Consider the following 23,098-nt stretch of genomic DNA (forward strand, 5'->3'; position numbering starts at 1 on the left):
AAAAATAAGACTCAACTATATGCTGCCTATAGGAGACTAATTTTAGCTCTAAAGACACATACAGGCTCAAATTGAAGTGATGGAAAAAGATATTCCATGCAAGCAGAAGCCAGAACAAAGCAGAGATAGCCATGCTTATATCAGAAAAAATAGACTTCAAGCCAAAAACAGTAACAAGAAACAAAGAAGGTTATTATATTATGATAAAGGGGGCAAGACATCAAGAAGATACAACAACTATAAATATATATATGTATACACCCAACATCAAAATGCCAAATTATATTAAGCAAATATTAACAGATCTAAGGGGAGAAATAGACAGCAATACAATAGTAGTAGGGAGGTTCAATACTCTCCTATCAGCAATGGGTAGATCATCCAGACAGAAAATCAACAAGGAAACAATGGAACTGACCCACACTTTAGAATAAATAGACTTAACCTATGTTGAACATTTTACTCAACAGCAGCAGAATACACATCCTTCCCAAGTGCACACAGACCATTCTCTAGGATAGAACATACAATGGGACAAAAAACACGTCTTAGCAAACTTAACAAGACTGAAATCATACCAACTTTCTTTTCTGATCACAACGGTATGAAACTATAAATCAATGACAAAAGGCAAGGTGGAAAATCTACAAATATGTGGCAACTAAACACACACTTTTGAACAACCAATGAGTCAAAGAAGAAAGCAAAAGGGAAAGTAAAAAATCTCAAAACAAATTAAAATAGAAATACAACATACTAAAAACTTATGAAATGCAAAAGAAGCAGTTCTGACAAAAGTTTATAGCAATAAATTAATATATTAAGAATTAGAAAGATCTCAAACACCTCAAGAAACTAGAAAAAGAAAAACAAATTAAGCCCAAAATTAGTAAAAGGAAGGAAATAATATAATCCAGATCCCTATTCTTAATTTAGCTCATATATTTTAGCAATCCTGGGTACTTTATGGAATCCCTGTATTCCATATGACACTACAGTGGTATTTACTCATATACCATTCATACAGAGGTATATGCCATACTAATGAATTGTCAAAACTTATTGAGCCATACAATGCAGAGTGAATCTTAATGTAAACTACAGACTTTAGTTAATGAAAATGCATCAGTATTGGTTGATTAATTGTAATAAGTGTACCACACAAAAGCAAGATATTATTAATAATGGGGAAACTGTGTGTGTGCATGAATTCTGTACAATATGCTCAAAATTTCTGTAAGCCTAAAATTTTCCTAAAAATAAGTTTATTGACTGAAAAATAATGCTGCAATCATTACTTAGGCACAACTTGTAAATATTAATGATACTATCTTAACACCAATTTTTTTCTAACAAAGACAAAAGAAAACTTTGTATAGGACATCAGAAATATTAATAAAACATGCTCTATAAAAAAGAAAAACATTTGTGAAAGAAATTAGATTTTAAAAAGGCTTTTTTAAATGCAAGAAATCTTTTTCGTATACTATTAAATGTAATTTCATTTAATACATTTTAAAGTATATTCTTCTATTCACATCTGCTACATGCTCTAAAAATTACATATATAAAATAAGAAAATATATTTTGTTTTCTATCATATGACAGAAGTTTTCTTATTTAGCTAGCTAAGTACCACCATAAGTACTTTAAACACTGCAATCAATATAGAGTGCAGCTAGCTAAATAGAAAAACCTCAACTGGTAGAATAGAAACTTCATATATGCTATCTCTTAATTAGTTTCCAGATTATTTAAGTATCAGACAATATATACTTATTCATAACATGTATGCAAAAAGAGACATGCTTTCTAGAATAAGAAATAAGATGCTAATTAAGAAGATAGAATTTCTATACTGTTTTGCAATTATTTGTTGGTCTCACTGAAATTCATTAGAAAAAAAAGGCAAAGAAAATTTATATAAGTGCATCCACAATATACAAGTGTAATAATCAAAATCTACTTCTCCCAGAAAATAAAATGTTTCACAAAAGAAATTTATTTTCTAGTACTTAAAATTACATTTTTTAAAGTGGCAGTTTTGTTACCACTATCTTAAATAACTATGCTGTCATTTTAATATTTTCTCAAGGTACTGATTTTTGATAAAAATCCTTGTACTGACCCTCCATTATTGCAAATAATTCTATATTAAAAATAGTAGGAGAACACAGTATATCTTTCCATCTGTTTGTGTTGTCTTCAATTTCTTTCATCAGTGGCTTATAGTTTTCCAAGAATAGGTATTTTACCTCCTTAGGTGAGTTTATTCCTAGGTATTTCATTCTTTTTCATGCAATGGTAAATGGAATTATTGCCTTAATTTCTCTTTCTGATAGTTCATTGTTAGTGTGTCAAAATGCAACAGATTTCTGTATATTAATTCTATATCCTGCAACTTTACAGAATTCACTCATGAGGTCTAGCAGTTTTCTGGTGGCATCTTTAGGATTTTCTACATATAGTATCATGTCATCTACAAACAGTGATAATTTTACTTCTTCCTTTCCAATTTGGATTCCTTTTATATATTCTTTTTATATCTTTTTCTTGTCTAATTGCTGTGGCTAGGACTTCCAATACTATGTTGAATAAAAGTAGCAAGAGTGGGCATCTTTTTCCTGTTCCTGATCTTAGAGGAAATGCCTTCAGTTTGTCACTGTTGAGTATGTTGTTAGCTGTGTGTCATATATGTCCTTTTTTTTTATGTTGAGTTATGTTCTCTCTATGATCACTTTCTAGAGTAATTATTATTGTTAAAATGACTATAACACCCATGGCAATATATAGATTCAATGCAAGCCCTATCAAAACGTCAATGGAATTTTCCACAGAACTAGTACAAATAATTTCAAAATCAGTATGGAAACACAGAAGGCCCTGAATAGCCAAAACAATCTTAAGAGAGAAGAATGGAGCTGGAGGAATCATGCTCCCTGACTTCAGACTATACTACAAAGTTACAGTAATCAAGACAGTATGGTACTGGCACAAAAACAGAAATATAGACCAATGGAACAGAATAAAGAATCTAGAAATAAACCCACGAACTTATGGTCCATTAATCTATGACAAAGAAGGCAAGAATATACTGTTTTTCCTCCATTGTATGTTCAATAAGTGGTGTTGGGAAAACTGGACCACTCCATGTAAAATAATGAAATTAGAACATTCTCTAGCACCATGCACAAAAATAAACTCAAAATGTATTAAAGACCTAAAAGTAAGACTGGAAAGCAAAAAACTCCTAGAGGAAAACATAGGCAGAACACTCTGACATAATCTGTACCAATATGTTTTTGGATCTGTCTCCAAAAGGAAAGGATATAAAAGTAAAAATAAAGAAATGGGACCTAATTAAACATAAAATCTTTTGCACAGCAAAGGAAACCACCCACAGAACAAAAGGACACCATACTGAATGGGAGAAAATATTTGCAAATGATATGACCTATAAGGGGTTAATATCTAACATATATAAGCAGCTCATATAACATCAAAAAAAGAAAAAAAAAGAAAAGGAACAACCCAATTTAAAAATGGGCAGAAGACCTGTATAGACATTTTTCCAAAGACACGCAGATGGCTGAAAGGCACATGAAAAGATGCTCAACATCACAAATCATCAGGGAAATGCAAATCAAAACCACAATGAGCTATCATCTCACACCTGTCAGAAAGGCTATCATCAAAAATAACACAAATAACAAATATTGGTGAGGATGTGGAGAAAAAGGAACCCTTATACACTGTTGGTGGGAAGGTAAATTGGTGAAGCCACTGTAGAAAACAGTATGGAGGTTTCTCACAAAAGTAAAAATAGAACTACCCAATGACCCAGCAATTCCACTCCTGGGTATATATCTGAGAAAAAACAAAAACACTAATTCAAAAAGCCACATGCACCCCAGTGTTCATAGCAGCACTATTTATAACTGCCAAGATATGAAAGCAACCTAAGTGTCCATCAACAGATGAATGGATAAAGGAGATGTGGTATACATATGCAACGGAATACTACTCAGCAATGAAAAAGAATGAAATTTTGCCATTTGCAACAACATGGATGGACTTGGAGGGAATTATGCTAAGTGAAGTAAGTCAGACAGAGACTAATATGTATGATATCACTTACATGTGGAATTTTAAAAAAATACAACAAACTAGTGAAGAAGAATGAAGCAGACTCACAGATGCAGAGAACAAACTAGTGGTTGCCAGTGGAGGGGGGGGCAATATAGGGCAAGGCAATTAAGAGCTCAAAATATTATGTATAAAATAAGCTACAACAATATATTGTACAACATGGGGAATATAGCCAGTATTTTATAATAACTATAAATGGAATATAACCTTTAAAATTGTTATTCAGTATATTGTACACCTGTAACTTATACAATATTATATACCAACTATACTTCAATTAAAACTTTTTTTAAAATAGGAGAATATGAAATCAATTTCATTCTTCTCTTACTCCATAGTAAATATTTTATTGAAATGTTAAAGTACCTTATGTACTGCTATGGTTTTCTTATTTTCCTTTTGAATTGAATTATCAGTACTGATGATTTGGTGTAACTATAATTTGTGAGAAGTTGAGAAAAGCCAACTAGTAAGCAAGTTTCCTTGTTGAAATTGCTCCAGGTTTTCCAAGCTTCTAAGCATAATTAAACATAAGAGAAAGAAACATTAATTGCTCTACTTAAAAGTTCTATATAGGGGCTTATAAAAGTTGGATATGTTTCTATATGTAGTACCCAATCTCTCAATAAGCAAGAATAGTTAGTTTGATGTGTTGCCCCAAATCCATGTTCTTTTTTTCTCTGAATGTGAGATACATTTTGACCACCAAGTAATGTTGGTAACTTGCCTGTGTCACCCATTGTTTTCATATTTCTAATTTTCAGATTTTCTCTTGATATGTATGTATGTTCACTTTCCTCTGTTGGGTATACATCTGCCTGAAAAGGTAGCTAGTTATTTTTCTGTAAACATGTGGAAGGAGTCTGTTTATTTTTCCATTAAGCTGCTATAATCTATAAATTACAGATATGGATTTTGCCATATTCTAGCCTGAAGGGAGGCATACATACTTTGAGTAACCCATGCAAATCTAGAAAAGGTAAAAACAGCAAAAGAGGAATCAGTACTAGTAGTCACATACTATGTTCAGGAAGAAATTTGGTCCAAACGTATGTGGCAAGATAGTGAATTTCCCAAGAATCTTGAAAGGATAGCTTACTTGGTTTGAAGCCACATCTCCTGGTGGATGAAACTGAGATACAAATGAGGTATAAACAAAATGCCCCTAGAGTACCTCAGTGACAAATTATGGAAACGGAGAGGGGGAAATGAGGAGAGGAACTAGAAAAGGGAAGGGGAAGGGTCAGGATCAAGATGGCAGAGGAGTAGGAAGCAGAGTTCACCTCCCTCCACAGAAACACTGAAAATACATCTACAAGTGGAACGATTCACACAGAACAGCTACTGAGTGCCAACAGAAGACCTCAGACATCCAAAAAGACAAAGAAGCCTCCACGTAACTGGGTAGGACAGAAGGAATCAGGATGGGGCCTGCACCCCAGAGAGGGAGCTGTGAAGGAGGAAAGGTTCCCGCACCTTGGGAAGGCTCCCCACCATGGGAGAGATTAGACTGCATGGAGGGGGAGTTTCAGAGCCTAAAAGGGGAGAGGAGTAACCAGTTCGTGGAAAGCAAACTGAAAATCCACCTGCCCAGAGGGTCAGCACTGCCACCCTGCATTCCCCAACTTGAGATACTCCTCTGTCACTGAGGGTGGTGGTCAGGTGCTGAAGTTCAGACCCTGAAGCTGAGTCCCAGGGAGAGGACCAGGGTTAGGTGCAGAAATAGCCTGAAGAGGTTGGGCCATGGCAACTGAATGTGTACTAGGAAGAAGCCTGGGCCAACCAGAGAGGCAAATTACCATTGTTTGAAGGTGCATGAGGACAGGGCCAGGACCACCATAGGAACTTCTTTCCCTGTGAGTGCTCCCAGAAAACAAAACATCACCTGCAGGAGCTCCAGGGGTGGGTGCGAGTCACTGCCGCTATCTTGGGCTCCAGAGGCTGGCACTGGCCGCCTCTTCCAGACCCGTGGGCAGACACCAGGCCCCACCCCTGCTGACCCAGAAGGGCACAGACAGCTTTCCCACTAGGAATTCCTCCAGTGGGCCCCAGGACCCACTCCCACTGACCTGGAAGGGCACAGACAGCTTCTGCCACTAGGAATTACACCAGCAGTCCCCAGGACCTGCCCATGCTGTCCTGGAAGCATGCAGAAACCTCTTGCTACTAGGAAATCCATCAGTGGGTGCCAGAACCTGCCCTGCTGTCCCAGGAGGGTGCAGATATCTCCCCCCTCTAGGAAATCTGTCAGTAGGTGCCAATGTGGGGGTTAGGACAGACCAGAGCCCGAGTTGCCTCCATAGCTCCCACAGCAGGTCCAAGAGCATGACTACTGCAGTCCTGGAACCTGACCTCAGTAGATCTGTGCTGGTGGCTGGGTGAAAATGATGCCTGAGAGTCACCAGGGCCAATTGCTGGCATACCCACAGTTAAGGCAGGACTGAGAGCAGTGCCAACAACAGTATACGTTGTCAGCCCACACAATGGGCAAAAGGGGACACAACAGAGTACATTCACAGGTGAACAGCTCCAGAGGAGTAATACTCAGTGGCTTCTCTCCCAGTGGGAGTTCTCCAATCCCACCTACATCACACTGCAGATCAGAAGCACAGCTAAGAAACAGAGCTGAGGGCCTCTACTCCAACAACAAGGGAGCAGACCCCACCCCTAACAGGACAGTGACAACCATAGAGCAAAGGGGAGACTCCTCTCAATATCTAGGGCAGGCACTGGTCACCACAACACCAATCAAACCCCCTATCAAAGGGCTAATGGTACAAGCCTCTGGACAAACCTCACCCACCAGAGGACAGACACCAGAAGAAAGAACTACGATGCTACAGCCTGCAGAAAGGAGAGCACAAACACAGTTTGACAAAATGAGATGACAAAGAAATATGTTGCAGAGGAAGGAGCAAGATAAAAACCTACAAAAACAACTAAATGAAGAGGAGATAAGCAATCTCTCTGAAAAAGAATTCAGAGTAGTGATAGTAAAGATGATCCAAGATCTTGGAAAAAGAATGGAGGCACGGATTGAGACGATACAAGAAAAGTTTAACAAAGACCTAGAAGAACTATAGAACAAACAGAGATGAACAAGACAGTAACTGAAATGAAAAATATACTAGAAGGAAGCAATAGTAGAATAACTGAGGCAAAAGAACAGATAAGTGACCTGGAAGACAGAATGGTGGAAATCTCTTCCATGAACAGAATTAAAAAAAAAAAAAAAAAAGAATGAAAAGGAATGAGGGCAGTCTCAGAGACCTGTGGGACAACAGTAAATGGACCAACATTCAAATTATAGGGGTCCCTGACAAGGAAGAAAAAGAAAAAGGCTTGAGAAAATATTTGAAGAGATCACAGTCAAAAACTTCCCTAACATGGGAAAGGAAAGAGTCACCCAAGTCCAGGAAGCACAGAGTCCCATACAGGATCAAGCTAAGGAGGAACAGGTCAAGACACATATTAATCAAACTAACAAAAATTAAATACAAAGAAAAAACATTAAAAGCAGAAAGAGAAAAGCAACAAATAGTATACAAGGGAATCCCTGTAAGGCTATCAGCCAATATTTCAGAAGAAACTCTGCAGGCCAAAAGGAAGTGGCAGGATATGAAAGGGAAAATCTTAAAACCAAGATTATTCTACCCAGCAAGGATCTCATTCAGATATGACAGAGAAATTAATAGCTTTACAGACAAGCAAAAACTAAGAGAATTCAGCACCACCAAACCAGCTTTACAACAAATGCTAAAGGAACTTCTCTAGGCAAGAAACACAAGGGAAAAGAAAAAAAGAGGAAAGGGAAAAAAAAAACCCTACAAACACAAACTGAAAACAATTAAGAAAATGGCAATAGGAAGATACATATCAATAATTACCTTAAATGGATATGGATTAAATGCTCCAACCAAAAGACACAGACTGGCTGAGTGGACACAAAAACAAGACCCATATATATGCTGTCTGAAAGAGACCCATTTCAGACCTAGAGACACACACAGACTGAAAGTGAGGGAATAGAAAAAGGTATTCCATGCAAATGAAAATCAAAAGAAAGCTGGAGTTGCAATACTCATATCAGACAAAATAGACTTTAAAATACTGTTACAAGAGACAAGGAAGGACACTACATAATGATCAAGGGATCAATCCAAGAAGAAGATATAACAATTGTAACTATTTATGCACCCAAAACATAGGAGCACCTGAAGATATAGGCAAATTCTAACAGACATAAAAGGGGAACTCGACAGTAACCCAATGATAGTGGGGGAATTTAACACCCCACTTACACCAATGGACAGATCATCAAGACAGAAAATTAATAAGGAAACACAAGCCTTAAATGACACACTAGATCAGATAGACTTAATCGATATTCATAGGACATTCCATTGAAAACCAGCAGAATACACTTTCTTCTCAAGTGCACATGGAAAATTCTCCAGGATAGATCATATCTTGGGTCACAAATCATGCCTCAGTAAATTTAAGAATTTTGAAATCATATCGAGCATCTTTTCTGACCACAACGTTATGAGATTAGAAATCCATCACAGGAAAAAATGGTAAACAATATGTTATGAAACAATATGTTACTAAATAAACAATGGATCACTGAAGAAATCAAAGAGGAGATCAAAAAATACCTCCAAATAGATGACAATGAAAACACAATGACCCAAAACAAAAGGGATGGGATGGGATGCAGCAAAAGCAGTTCTAAGAGGGAAATTTATGGGATGCAGCAAAGGCAGTTCTAAGAGGAAAATTTATAGCAATACAATCTTACCTCAAGAAACAAGTAAAATCTCAAATAAATAACCTAACCTTACACCTAAAGCAACTAGAGAAAGAACAAACAAAACCCAAAGTTAGTAGAAGGAAAGAAATCATAAAGATCAGAGCAGAAATAAATAAAGATTAATAAAACAATAGCAAAGATCAATGAAACTAAAAGCTGGTTCTTTGAGAACATAAGCAAAATTAATAAACCTTTAGCCAGATTCATCAAGAAAAAAATGGGAGAGGACTCAAATCAATAAGGTTAGAAATGAAAAAGGAGAAGTTACAATGGATACCACAGAAATACAAATGATCATAAGAAACTACTACAAGCAACAATATGTCAATAAAATGGACCACCTAGAAAAAAAGGACGAATTCTTAGAAAGGTACAACATTCCAAGACTGAACCAGGAAGAAATAGAAAATATGAACAGACCAATCACAAGTTATGAAATGGAAACTGGGATTAAAAATCTTCCAACAAACAAAAATCCAGGACCAGATGGCTTCACAGGCAAATTCTAAAAAACATTTAGAGAAGGGCTAACACCTATCCTTCACAAACTCTTCCAAAAACTTGCAGAGGAAGGAACACTCCAAAGATCATTCTTCGAGGCCCCAGTCACCCTGATTACCTAAACCAGACAAAGATATCACACACACACACACAAAAACAAAACTTACAGGCCAACATCACTGATGAACATAGTTACAAAAATCCTCAACAAAATACTAGCAAACAGAATCCAACAACACATTAAAAGGATTATCCAGCATGATCAAGTGGAATTTACCCCAGGGATGCAAGGATTCTTCAATATATGTAAATCAAGCAATGGGATACACCATATTAACAAATTGAAGAATAAGAACCATACAATCATCTCAGTAGATGCAGAAAAAGCTTTTGACAAAATTCAACAATGCTTTATCATAAAAACTCTCCAGAAAGTGAGCATAGAGGGAACCTATCTCAACATAATAAAGGCCATATACAACAAACCCACAGCACACATCACTATCAATGGTGAAAACCTGAAAGCATTTCCTCTAAGATCAGGAACAAGACAATGAAGTTTATTCTTGCCACTACTATTCAACATAGTTTTGGAAGTCCTAGCCACGGCAATCAAAGAAAAAGAACTAAAAGGGATCCAAATTGGAAAAGAAGAAGTAAAAATGTCACTGTTTGTAGATGAGATGATACTGTACATAGAAAATCCTAAGGATACTACTGGAAAACTACTAGAGCTCATCAATGAATTTGGTAAAGTGGTGGGATACAAAATTAATACACGGAAATCACTTGCATTTCTATACACTAACAACAAAAGATCAGAAAGAGAGATTAAGGAAACAATCCTATTTACCATTGCAACAAAAAGAGTAAAATACCTAGGAATAAACCTACCTAAGGAGGCAAAAGACCTGTATGCAGAAAACTATAAGATACTGATGAAAGAAATCAAAGACAACACAAACAGATGGAGAGATACACCACGTTCTTGGACTGGAAGAATCAATATTGTCAAAATGACTATACTACCCAAAGCAATGTACAGATACAATGCAATCCCTATCAAATTACCAATGGCATTTTTCACAGAATTAGAACAAAAAAATTTTACAATTTATGTGGAAACACAAAAGACCCCAAATAGCCAAAGGAATCTTGCAAAAGAAAAATGGAGCTGGAGGAATTAAGCTCCCTGACTTCAGACTATACTACAAAGCTACAGTCATCAAAACAGTATGGCACTGTCACAAAAGCAGAAATATAGATCAATGGAACAGGATAGAAAGCCCAGAGATAAACCCACAGACCTATTGCCACCTAATCTATGACAAAGGAGGCAAGAATATACAATGGAGAAAAGACAGCCTCGTCAATAGGTGGTGCTGGGAAAACTGGACAGATACATGTAAAAGAATGAAATTAGGACACTCCCCAACACCATACACAAAAATAAACTCAAAATGGATTAAACACCTAAATGTAAGGCTGGACACTATCAAACTCTTAGAGGAAAACATAGGCAGAACACTCTATGGCATAAATCACAGCAAGATCCTTTTTGATCCACCTCCTAGAGTAATGAAAATAAAAACAAACAAATGTGATCTAATTAAATTGAAAAGCTTTTGCACAACAAAGGAAACCATAAACAACATGAGAAGACAACACTCAGAAAGGGCGAAAATATTTGCAAACGAAGCAACCAACAAGGGATTAATATCCAAAATATACAAGCAGCTCATGCAGCTCAATATCAATAAAACAAACAACCTAATCCAAAAATGGGTGGAAGACCTAAATAGGCATTTCTCCAAAGAAGCTATACAGATTGCCAACAAACACATGAAAGAATGCTCAACATCACTAATCATTAGAGAATTACAAATCAAAACTACAATGAGGTATCACCTCACACCGGTCAGAATGGCCATCATCAAAAAATCTACAAACAACAAATGCTGGAGAGGGTGTGGAGAAAAGGGAACCCTCTTACACTGTTGGTGGGAATGTAAACTGGTACAGCCACTATGGAGGACAGTATGGAGGTTCCTTAAAAAACTAAAAATTGAATTATCATATGACCCAGCAATACCACTCCTGAGCATACACCCAGAGAAAACCATAATTCAAAAGACACATGCACCCCGATGTTCATTGCAGCAGTATTTACAATAGCCAGGACAAGGAAACAACCTAAATGTCCATCAGCAGAGGAGTGGAAAAGAAGATGTGGTATATATAAACAATAGATTACTCGGCCATTAAAAAAACCAAAATGATGCCATTTGCAGTGACATGGATGGACCTAGAGATTGTCATATTGAATGAAGTAAGTCAGACACAGAAAGACAAATATTAGGGACTTCCCTGGTGGCACAGTGGTTAAGAATCCGCCTGCCAATGCAGGGACACGGGTTTGATCCCCGGTCTGGGAAGATCCCACATGCCACAGAGCAACTTAGCCTGTGTGCCACAACTACTTAGCCTGCGCTCTAGAGCCTGCAAGTCACAACTACTGAGCCCATGCACCGCAACTACTGAGCCTGCATGCTGCGACTATCGAAGGCCACACACTTAGAGCCCATGCTCTGCGATAAGAGAAGCCACAGCAATGAGAAGGTCGTGCACCGCTATGAAGAGTAGCCCCTGCTCACCACAACTAGAGAAAGCTCATGCGCAGCAACTAAGACCCATCGCAGCCAAATAAATAAATAAAGCAGTGTGTACATGTCAATCCCAAACTCCCTAACTATCCCTTCCCTCCACAACAAGGGAACCATATGATATCGCTTATATGTGGAATCTGAAAAAAAAAAAAAAGGGTACAAATGAACTTAACTTACAAAACACAAGTACAGTCACAAATGTAGAAAACAAACTTATTGTTACCAGGAGATAAGGGGAGGGGGTAGGAATAAATTAGGAGATTGGGACTGACATATACACATCTCTATAAATAAAATAGATAACTAATGAACCTGCTGTATAGCACAGGGAACTCTACTCAATACTCTGTAATGGCCTATATGGGAAAAGAATCTAAAAAAAAAAAAAAGAGTGGATATATGTATATGTATAACTGATTCACTCTGCTATACACCTGAAACTAACACAACATTGTAAATCAAGTGTACTCCCACAAAAATTTTAAAAAAAAAATAAAGAAGAAAAAGGAAGGGGAACAAGAGATAACTATGCTTGCTATATTCTCTAGAAGCAAATTTCCCCCAACTGATTCTCTGAGTTTTATCTAAGCTGTATCCGACTAAGAATTTCTGATAAAATTATTATCTAAAGTTAACTTCCAGAAATTAGTTTTATTATTATAATATAGGAAAAACATAACTCAATCTCTAATGCTTCTTTTGTGACCACTATCAATTCTTTGAAACCCTAAGAAAAAAGAGGATATATATGAAATTTAAAAGGACAATAATTTTCTACAAAGATTAAAGAGAAGGAATTGAATATGCTACCACTTTTCACTTGGCACAGTCCTACTGAATGTAATCATCTCATCTCAAGAAGTACCTCACTCTTCTGTAATACTGCAGCACCGATTACCTTTTACATATTTACTATTTGTCAGACACAATGCTTAAGGATTTATGTGATTTCATTTGCTCCTTGAAATAACTATATAAGGCAAGGACTACTAATGCAGCCCCGTTTTTAATGTTCTGTAATATTTGTAATGTTTCCCTTTTACATATAAGAACACTAGGTCTTACGTAAAATACACATATTATCCAACATTGCACAGAGGTCTTACAGACTTTCAGGATTGCATTTTTGTGAAAACATTTTCCTTCCATTCTCCATTCATGTGTAGTTTTATTTCAAATCTTTGTTTGACCCAATTAAAAAAAAAACTTTTATTCCTTCATAAAGATTATTACTAAATAAATACAATATAAGTATAAATATTAACTTAGGCATGTTAAAAATATTGGCCACATTCTTTTGAGCATAGGTATAAGTGAAAGGAAAAAAATAAAATAAAAGCAGAATCCTGTGCATTTAAATTACAGTGAGGCTAGATTTTGGAGGTTTTGACCCTTGATTTAATTTTGTTTCTTGAAAGTAATTACCTGTTTTGATTGCACTGGACTTTTGAAAAGTGACCAATATGTGACATAAAACTTTTTCAACAAACTAGCTTATTCTTCTGTTATGTATTTGAACATGTTATATGAAATAAACATTGCAAAAGTATCAACAATATATTCATATCCATGTTCCATATAACAATAATATAAAAATGATAAAATTATTTGATATGATGGTAGAAACAAGGAATAATACCTACATGTATTTATTTTATTAGATGACCAGGTAGCCAGAAACTAACCAATAATATAAATTATTGCCATAGTAAAAACAGTCCTGGAGTCTTTTTCACTACTGTAACAGTCAGACACAGCCTCTCTTTCTTACCCTTGCCCCTTCTCTCTTTCAACATTATAAATTTGTTGTCCTGTTGTCTGGCATAATTTCTAGACATAAAATTATTTGTCCCTTTCTCAAATCAGAGTATATACTTCATTAGTTTATAACCTTGCATTTGATTACTTCGGGTGCTAGTTTGAATAACATATCCTTAATAGGTAATAGAATCAGTCAGGATAAATTACATTTCTGCTCAGCTTGAAGTACCCTTGTCTTTTCTAGTTTGGTTAACTGCCCAACATTTTGCAACTACTAAACAAACTCTAATTAACTTGAATGTTATAGTCAGAATCAGTTAGACCTTTTTGAATGTAGATTTAGAGTGCTATGACATGAAGGTGTAATTTAATTCTCTTGATCAGCAACAAGATATAGTAAAGAACTGAAAGCCTTAGCAAAACTAAGATCTTAAAATACAGTCATAGGATTACTTTTTCATTGAAATATCTGAAATCAAATGAAGCAATACATTAATGGCTTGGTGATTTTTTTTAAAGCAGTTTGTGATAAAAAGCAAATCTTGAGCATGAATTAAATTTCCTTTTATGTTTGCTCACAGTATACTTCAATATCATTGAAAAATAGTTAATTTTAATGTTATTATATAGTTTTTTTCCTTGCCTCTTCATTTTTTTCTATTCTTAGTTGTTATTGCTTGGTTTATAATTTCAAGATACTTATCTTTTTATTGTAATATGTTTACTGAATCTGTATCTACATCTTGATTCTGTCTTCTACATTCTTTTCCTGTTTCTTAATCGTCCTTTCAGAGACAACTAAGATTTCTTGAAAGAGGGAAGCACTGCTCTTGATTTCAATTTTGTCTCAGTGTGATTGTGATAAAGATCAGAGTGTACATGCAGTGACTGCCACACCATTCACTAAGAAATAAATAAGTATACTTATGTAAGTAAGAACGCTGTTACTTGTAGTACAATAATAAGTGATAATAGTGTTGGACTTCTCACCTGAATTGAAAAAAATGAGTTATTTTCACCCATGTGCCCAAAGTAAAGACATCAAGGGTTATTCTCTATTTATATCCAAAACTAAAAGTCAAATAGACATGCATAGAAATTCTATGAATTATAACCAATCAAACATACTTGGAATTAATGGCAATGAGAGTTGTTTTTAATCAATGATAATACACTTTATTCATAGTTAAGGGAAGTTATAAAAATCACAGCATTATATCCAGAAGGCATTAAACTGTTCCACAATAATTAATTTAAAAAGGAAGACTATTACCTCAGAATCACTGATTTCTATTCCTAGCAGTCTACTTGTTAGCTGCCCAACTTCTTTTTTTTTTTTTTTTAGCTCCCCAACTTCTATTCCACTTTCCCAATAAACCAAATCACAACAAGAAACTAAGCTTATCAGTTTCGTGATAATTAAAAGCCAGTATCCCTGAAGAACATACATGCAAAAATCCTCAACAAAATATTTGCAAACTGAATTCAACAATATAGTAAGAGTATCATACATCATCATCAAGTGAGATTTATTCCAAGGATGCAAGGTTGGTTCAACATCTACAAATCTATCAATGTGATATCCCACATTAAGAAAATGAAGAATGGGCTTCCCTGGTGGCGCAGTGGTTGAGAATCTGCCTGCCAATGCAGGGGACACGGGTTTGAGCCCTGGGAAGATCCCACATGCCGCGGGGCAACTAGGCCCATGAGCCACAACTACTGAGCCTGCGCGTCTGGAGCTTGTGCTCTGCAACAAGAGAGGCCGCGACAGTGAGAGGCCCGCGCACCGTGATGAAGAGTGGCCCCTGCAACTAGAGAAAGCCCTCGTACAGAAACAAAGACCCAACACAGCCAAAAAAATAAAAGAAAGAAAGAAGCTTTAAAAAAAAAAAAAGTCATTAAAAAAAAAAAAAAGAAAATGAAGAATAAAAATTATCTCAATAGATGCCGAAAAAACAGACAAATTCAGTATCTATTTATGATAAAATAACACTCAACAAAGTGGATATCCAGCTTACATACTTCTACATATTAAAGGCCATATATGACAAGCCCACAGCTATCATCACACTAAATGGAGAAAAGTTAAAAACTTTTCCTCAAAATTAGGAACAAGACAAGGACACCCACTCTCATCACTTTTATTCAAAATATTATTGAAGTCCTAGCCAGAGCAAATAGGCAACAAAAAGAAATAAAAGGCATCCCAGTTGCAAAGGAAGAGTATTTTCCGATGGCATGATATTATATATAGAAAACCCTGGAGACTCCACCACAAACTGTCAGAAATAATAAAGTCAGTCAAGTTGCAGGATACAAAATCAATGTATAGAAATCTGTTGCATTTCTATACACTAATAAATGAACTATCAGAAAGAGAAATTAAGAACACAATCCCATTTATAACTACATCAAAATAGAATAAAATACCTAGGAATAAATTTAACCAAGGAGGTGAAAGACTTGTACACAGATTATTGTAAGACATTCATGAAAGAAACTGAAGACACAAATAAATGAAAAGACACCCTATGCTCAAGGATTGGAATAATTAATATTGTTAAAATATTCATATCACCCAAGCAATCTACAGATTTAATGCAATCCATAATAAAATTTCAGTGGATTTTTTTAATAGAAATAGAACAAACAATTCTGAAATTTGTACGAATTCACAAAGACTGTGAATAGGTAAAACAACCTTGAGAAAGAACAAAGCTGGATGTATCATACTCCCTGACTTCAGACTTTACTACAAAGCTACAGTAATCGAAACAGTATGGTATTGGCATAAAAACAGACACTTAGATTAATGGACAGAATAGAGTCCAGAAATAAACCCCCACATCTATGGTCAGTTAATTTATGACAAAGGCACAAGGGGGGGAAATAAATATGATGGAAAAAGACAGACTCTTCAACACATGGTTTTGAGAAACTGGACAGCCAAATCCAAAAAAAAAAAGGAAACTGGACCATCTTACATTAAACACAAAAATTAACTCAAAATGGAATAAAGACTTGAATGTAAGACCTGAAATCATAAAACTCCTACAAGAAAACTAGGTGGTATTATTCTTGACATTGGTCTTGGCAATGATTTTTTGAATCTCACACCAAAAGCAAAAATAAAGGAGTGGGACTACATCAAACTAAAAACCTTCTGCACAGCAAAGGAATCATCAACAAAATGAAAAGGTAATCTACTGAATGGGAAAAACTAGTTGGAAATCATATGTGATAAGGGGTTAACATCCAAACTATATAAAGAACTCATACAACTCAACAGCAAAAAACCCAATTAAAAAAATCCAATTGAAAATGGGCAGAGGATCTGAACATTTTTTTTTTTCAAAGAAAACATGCTCAACTTTGCTAAACATCAGGGAAATACAAATCAAAACCAGAATGATATATCACCTCACACATGTTAAAATGGCTATTATCAAAAAGACTAGAAGTAACGAGTGTTGGTGAGGATATGGAGAAAAGGGAACCCTTGTGCATGGTTGATGGCAATGTAAACTGGTGCAGCCACTATGAAAAAAAAAAACATGGTGGTTCCTTAAAAAATTAAAAATAGAACTACTATGTGATACAGCAATCCCCTGGGTATTTATTCAAAGAAAACAAAAACACTAATGCAAAAAGGTATATGAACCCCAAGTTCATTGCAGCATTAGTTACAATAGTCAAGATGTGGAAACAATCTAAGTGTCCATAGATGGATGAATGGACAAAGATGTGGTGTGTTTACATACACACACATATACAATGGAATATTATGCAGCCATAAAAAAGAAGGAAATATAACTATATTGATATCACAGATGGACTTTGAGGGCATGATGTTAAATGAAATAAATCAGACAGAGAAAGGAAATACTTTATGTATGATCTCACTTAAATGAGAAACAAACAAAAAAAGAGTTAAAAAAAACCTAAATAACTACACTCAGATACAGAGAACAGGTTGGTGGTTGCCAGTGGTGGAGGGTGGGGGGTGGGAGATGGGCAAAATGGTTGAATGGGATCAAAAGGTACAGACTTCCAGTTATAAATAAGTTATGGAGATGTAATGTACAGCATGGGGACTATAATTAATAACACTCGCATATATGAAAATTGCTAAGAGAATCAATCTTAAAAGTTCTCATGACAAGAAGAAACAATTCTTTTTGAACCATGTATGGTGACAGATATATTAACCAGAGTTACTGTGTTGATCACTTCACAGTGTATACAAGTATCAAATTATTATGTCATACACATGAAACTAATATCACATTATAAGTCAATTACACTAAAATTTAAAAAAAGACCCTTTTTAGAGGTTGCATTATTATTACATAATAGCTGTATAGCGCAATAGAAAATATTTCTCTTTATTTCTATAAAGTTAGTTCTAGGATGTATTTAGCTAAGATTAATGTGTAAATCAGCATGTATGTATATTTCAGTGTACCTAATGAAGAAGGAATACAATGTAGAAACGCAATGATTTACAGTTTATAAAAATGAAACGAAATAGTAAAAACAATAGAATATCGCTCTGTGCAATGAGGGAAGAAGCAGAATAGAGAGGACATAAGAATAATAAAACTTCCATGAGGCAACTCTTGTAAGTTTTTACTATAGAACTTATAAGTAGTTTAACATAATAAAATTAAGTATAAAAATTAGCAAGTTTTTTAATGCAAAAATACTAATCAGCAACGCACATTTCAAGTGATTTGAAGTTATAGTAATTTGACTCTACAATCATAATTGGATGTATATAAAGATAAAATATTTATACATATATACATAAATATATTCATGTATGTACTATATTAGAATATTCTAATATATAATCTAAATTATAAAATACTGATTGAGTGAGTCTATTCTTATTAACGATATTGGTATTCAGAAATTATATGTAAAGTATAAAAACATTTTGCTGATGTTATTGGGAACCAATATTTTCAACATTAGAACAAAGTAGTAGAAATTTTTAAATGAAAAGGAATAAATAAAAATTCCGTGTTTCTAAATTTATTTTGGAAATACCAGTTAGAATTCATGTTTTTTTAATCTTAAAACTTTCACCTGTCCACCTAAAGGGCCTAGGAACAATGACCTAGTAGCAATGAAGATGTTCACCAGCACCTAGATGATGTTATGTGAATGTATTTAAACATTAAAATGTCTTAGGGATTCTTGGAGAAATGGTTAAATTCAGGACGGGGTAGGAAAACACAAGAAACACCTGGAACATCTTGTCGTCCAAAAAGCAAATTCACTTTCTAAGACTGGAGGCAGGGGAATGAGAGATATAGTTGAAACAAGAATGTCTAGGAATCAATAAATTACTCTGTGGTTAGTTATCTCATTTTCTCCATGTTTCATATAAATTAAAAAAAAATTTTTTTTGATAGAAGCTACATTCTAATTATTGAAGCTTACAATCAATAAAACATCAGAAGAAAAACTAGGTATACAAGAGTTTAACAAGATTATATTTAAAAAATAAATTGACTTTAGTTTTATTTTTCACCACTTACGGTTGAATATTCTAAATAGTTTTATAGTTCATGTTCAGAGAATCCCATATTTATCTGAATGCATGACAATAAGATACATTTCCAAATTGTGCAAGAATAGTGCCATTAACCATATAAACATTTATAAGACCCAACGAGCCTATTATACATACATTTTCAAGTTTAACTTTCTAATTCTTCATAAACAGAAAGAATTAAAAATTGTCCTTCTGAAACAGTGTACTGCATACATATGACCATCAACCACAGCATGAAAATGTTAATTTTCTACATCTTCTGAAATATTGAGGACTATTAGAAATGAAGAAATATTAACCCATACTTTGTGTTGTGGTATCTCCTATCTAACAACAATATTTTCCTGCTTCATTGATGATTTTAATAATCTAAATATTACAAAGAATACGAATAAAAAATAGCTTTTCTTTTTTGTTAGAATATAGATAAAAACATAGAAAATATATCTATTTATTCTGGTTTGAATAACAAACAGCTCTTTGGTTGTTATTAAAAGAGATTATATTCATTCTAATTTTTAAGGAATAAAGTGTTTGAGTTGGACCCTTGTATATTTTAAGCATTAAATTGTTTTATGCTTGGTATTGCTGTTACTGCGTCTAAGATATTTTAAAAAGCAAAATTTGTTCTTTCAATATACATTTAAGAGCCTGGGGTGCCACAGACATAACTGCCTTCTTGGAGTTGTTTTTTCAGTCAAATCAATAAATAAACACCAGAGTTTATTAAAAACGTGCGCTTTATCTTAAGTGTCCAGAGGTCCATGACGCTGTGAACATTCTTCGAGGGCGTGCCCCGCGCTCGCTGCAGCCCGCCCGCCCCTGCTTATCCCCGCGGCGCCACCGAGGGGAGCCCGAGCCGCCGCTGCAGCCTCAGCCGACAGCCCTGCGGTAAGGCAGGCGCGCAGCCTGCGGGCCCCCGAGGTGCGGAGACGGCCCCGGGCCGGAGACGGCCATTTTAACCGGAATGTGACCTCCAAGGTGGGCGCTGCGGCCCCTCTGCTCTCCCCCCACCTGCCCGGTGGCCCTCCCGCGGCGCAGGGAGGGCTCGGGCACCGGGCGGGGGTCTGGTGGCCGGGGCGTGGCCAGGGGCGCGAAAGGGACCTCGGAGCTCCCCCCATGGCCGGCACGCCGCCTTTGCCCTCTGCTTCCTGATCTTATTCCACGTGCGCGCTCTGAAACTGGCTTCTGGAGTTACAGTGAATGATGAAATCATCAACGTTTTCAATGATAGGAAAGTAAGGTAATGACTACACAAGACAGCAAAAAAAGAAAGAAAGCTGTTGTCTTCTGTTTAAGCGATGACAGAAGACAAATAATTGTAGAGGAGGCAAATCAGATCTTGGTGGGTGACACTGGTGATATTGTAGAGGACCCCTACGCACCTTTTGTGAAGTTGCTACCTATGAATGATTGCTGATAATAAGATGCCACATAGAAAACAAAAGAGTCTAAGAAAGAAGACCTAGTATTTATATTCTGGGCTTCTGAAAGTGCACCTTTAAAAAGATGATTTACGCTAGCTCTATAGATGCCACTAAAAAGAAATTAGAGGTAATAACATGAGTGGCAAGTAAATGACTTAGATGATAATAAAGGACCGTTTGACACTTGGAGAGAAATTGAGAGGCAACGTAGTAGTTTCACTTGAAGGAAAACCCTGTAAAATCAAAGTCAAGTGCCATCTGGATCTTGAGGAGCTTCCATTTCTCCAGCTCAGTCAACTGGAATAGTATTAGGTTTTGGGGTTTTTCTATACCTTTCTCTTCCCACTGGGTCCTAACAACACAATGAATGAAGGAAGTATTATTCATATAAGCAGCCTATCAGAGATTGCCATTAAACTGTTACTTTTATGTAGAACCCAAGGAATGCCTTCCCATTATATTTTAGCCCAAACAACTAGTTATATGTCTCCCTTGTAGCAAGCACTGCAATGAAGTTGATTGTCAATGTGAATAGCTTAGAATACTGCAAAGGGTTAGGCTAATTGAATGCCTTGAAAGTATTATTCACTGGTGAGATGGTAAACTTTATTCAATATTATTTATAGTTGAACTTCATTGCAGTTTTGTGAGGCTGGAGCATTCGTACACCTCACTTGCCTTGGCAAGCCTACTTTTGGTGACATGGCAGCACGGATATAACACTATGCATGGAAAGCACTTTTTTTGTAATGAGTTTAATCCCCCAACCCAAAAGGAATTCCAGTTGTGTTAACTGTGTCATCAATTTATCCTAGTGCCCCTGTGTTCATTCCTGTTACCTTTGTATCTTCTTAAAATAGCTGTTGTCGAGGCCTTTTCGTTTCCCATTGAGTGTACACCGCTGAATAAGTGTAGGAGTTTTATGTTTACCATGTAAGTCTTGCAACACTGAAGATATTTTGAATATGTCATGATGGCAATTTCTGTATAAAAGAGCCTTGAATGGAACACTGATCTCGAAAACAAACTCCCCACCCTCGCAAAAATGGCCACGTTGCAATAAAAATTGTGGCATATTATAGAACGAACGTTGCCTTGTTTTCCTTGGATATTTTGCAAAATACCATGTGAAGCAACTCCTAGAGTGAACAGCTAATATTAGTCTCTGCACTGGTCATTTAAGAATTTTTTTGTACAACATTCATGCATGATATTTTCCAGTTTGTTGGGTTAATTTGGTTTAAAAAATATTCTATCCTGAAGCCAACAAATATAAAACATTATTGTTATAGAGGATACTTTTACAAGCTTTATTTTCTTATGTGTTAATATGATGATCAAGAATTATTTTTTTGCACTTTGACGTAAATCCTCTTCAATATCTGATTTGTTCTCTGGATAAATTAGGGTAGTTATTTTTAAATTCATGTTACATTTCTAAGTAGTTGAGTAGTAGAAGAAGTAGGAACCTCTTATTGTGTATTTGGTCGTAATGAAAATAATTTGGAAAATGTTGTCCTTAAAATGTGTAATAATATTTCTCATGTTTAGGAACTTTCATTTCAGCTACTATTTTTTAATATATTTCGCAAATTGGAAAAAAAATGATATAGCAGTCAAACATAAGTAGTGGGATTATGGCTGTGGTCCTTATAGAGAATTTGATCTGTTCAATATGAGCAGTTTGCTGTTAGCAGAGCTGTTTATGGCAAACACATGCTCTTGTTTCTTGTCATAGTTAGCCACAAATGGCAAAACTGGACTTGATTCTACTGGTATACAAAACAGGCATGCTAATAAGCAGTGGATTGTAGCTTAGAACTTACCCCATAGCTCTGAAGAATGTTCTTATTTGAAAACAGGAAATGAAAAATCCCCCCCTTTTTTTTAATGTATGGGGAAAATTGGGTTTAAATATTTTTCCATATTTTCAAAAGGTTTTTCAGATGAAAACAAAAATAGGAGTTAAATGTCTAGGTTTCCATTTAAAATTATATGAATGGCTTGGAATCTTTTGCCCTGAGAAATTTTATTTCAGGCTTCTAGCTGTCCCTGTGAATTATCCTGGATATTTTGATGGCTTTTTGGTAAGGTCAAACTCATAAGTAAAGCATGAGAATACTGACATACACTAAACCATATGTGTACTGATACTTGTACCATGAAATTTTTAATTATTTTCCTCATTCTTCTAAAATATAAGACTCTAAGTTAT

General features: G+C 35.5%; 1 pseudogene; it reads left to right on the forward strand.

Moving 5' to 3' along the window:
* The first annotated feature begins 17,912 nt into the window (after window positions 1-17,912).
* LOC103018265 (cofilin-2-like) lies at window positions 17,913-21,189 on the forward strand (annotated as a pseudogene).
* The last annotated feature ends 1,909 nt before the right edge of the window (window positions 21,190-23,098 follow it).

This window comes from Balaenoptera acutorostrata, chromosome 5 (assembly GCF_949987535.1).
Source record: "Balaenoptera acutorostrata chromosome 5, mBalAcu1.1, whole genome shotgun sequence".
NCBI lineage: Eukaryota > Metazoa > Chordata > Mammalia > Artiodactyla > Balaenopteridae > Balaenoptera > Balaenoptera acutorostrata.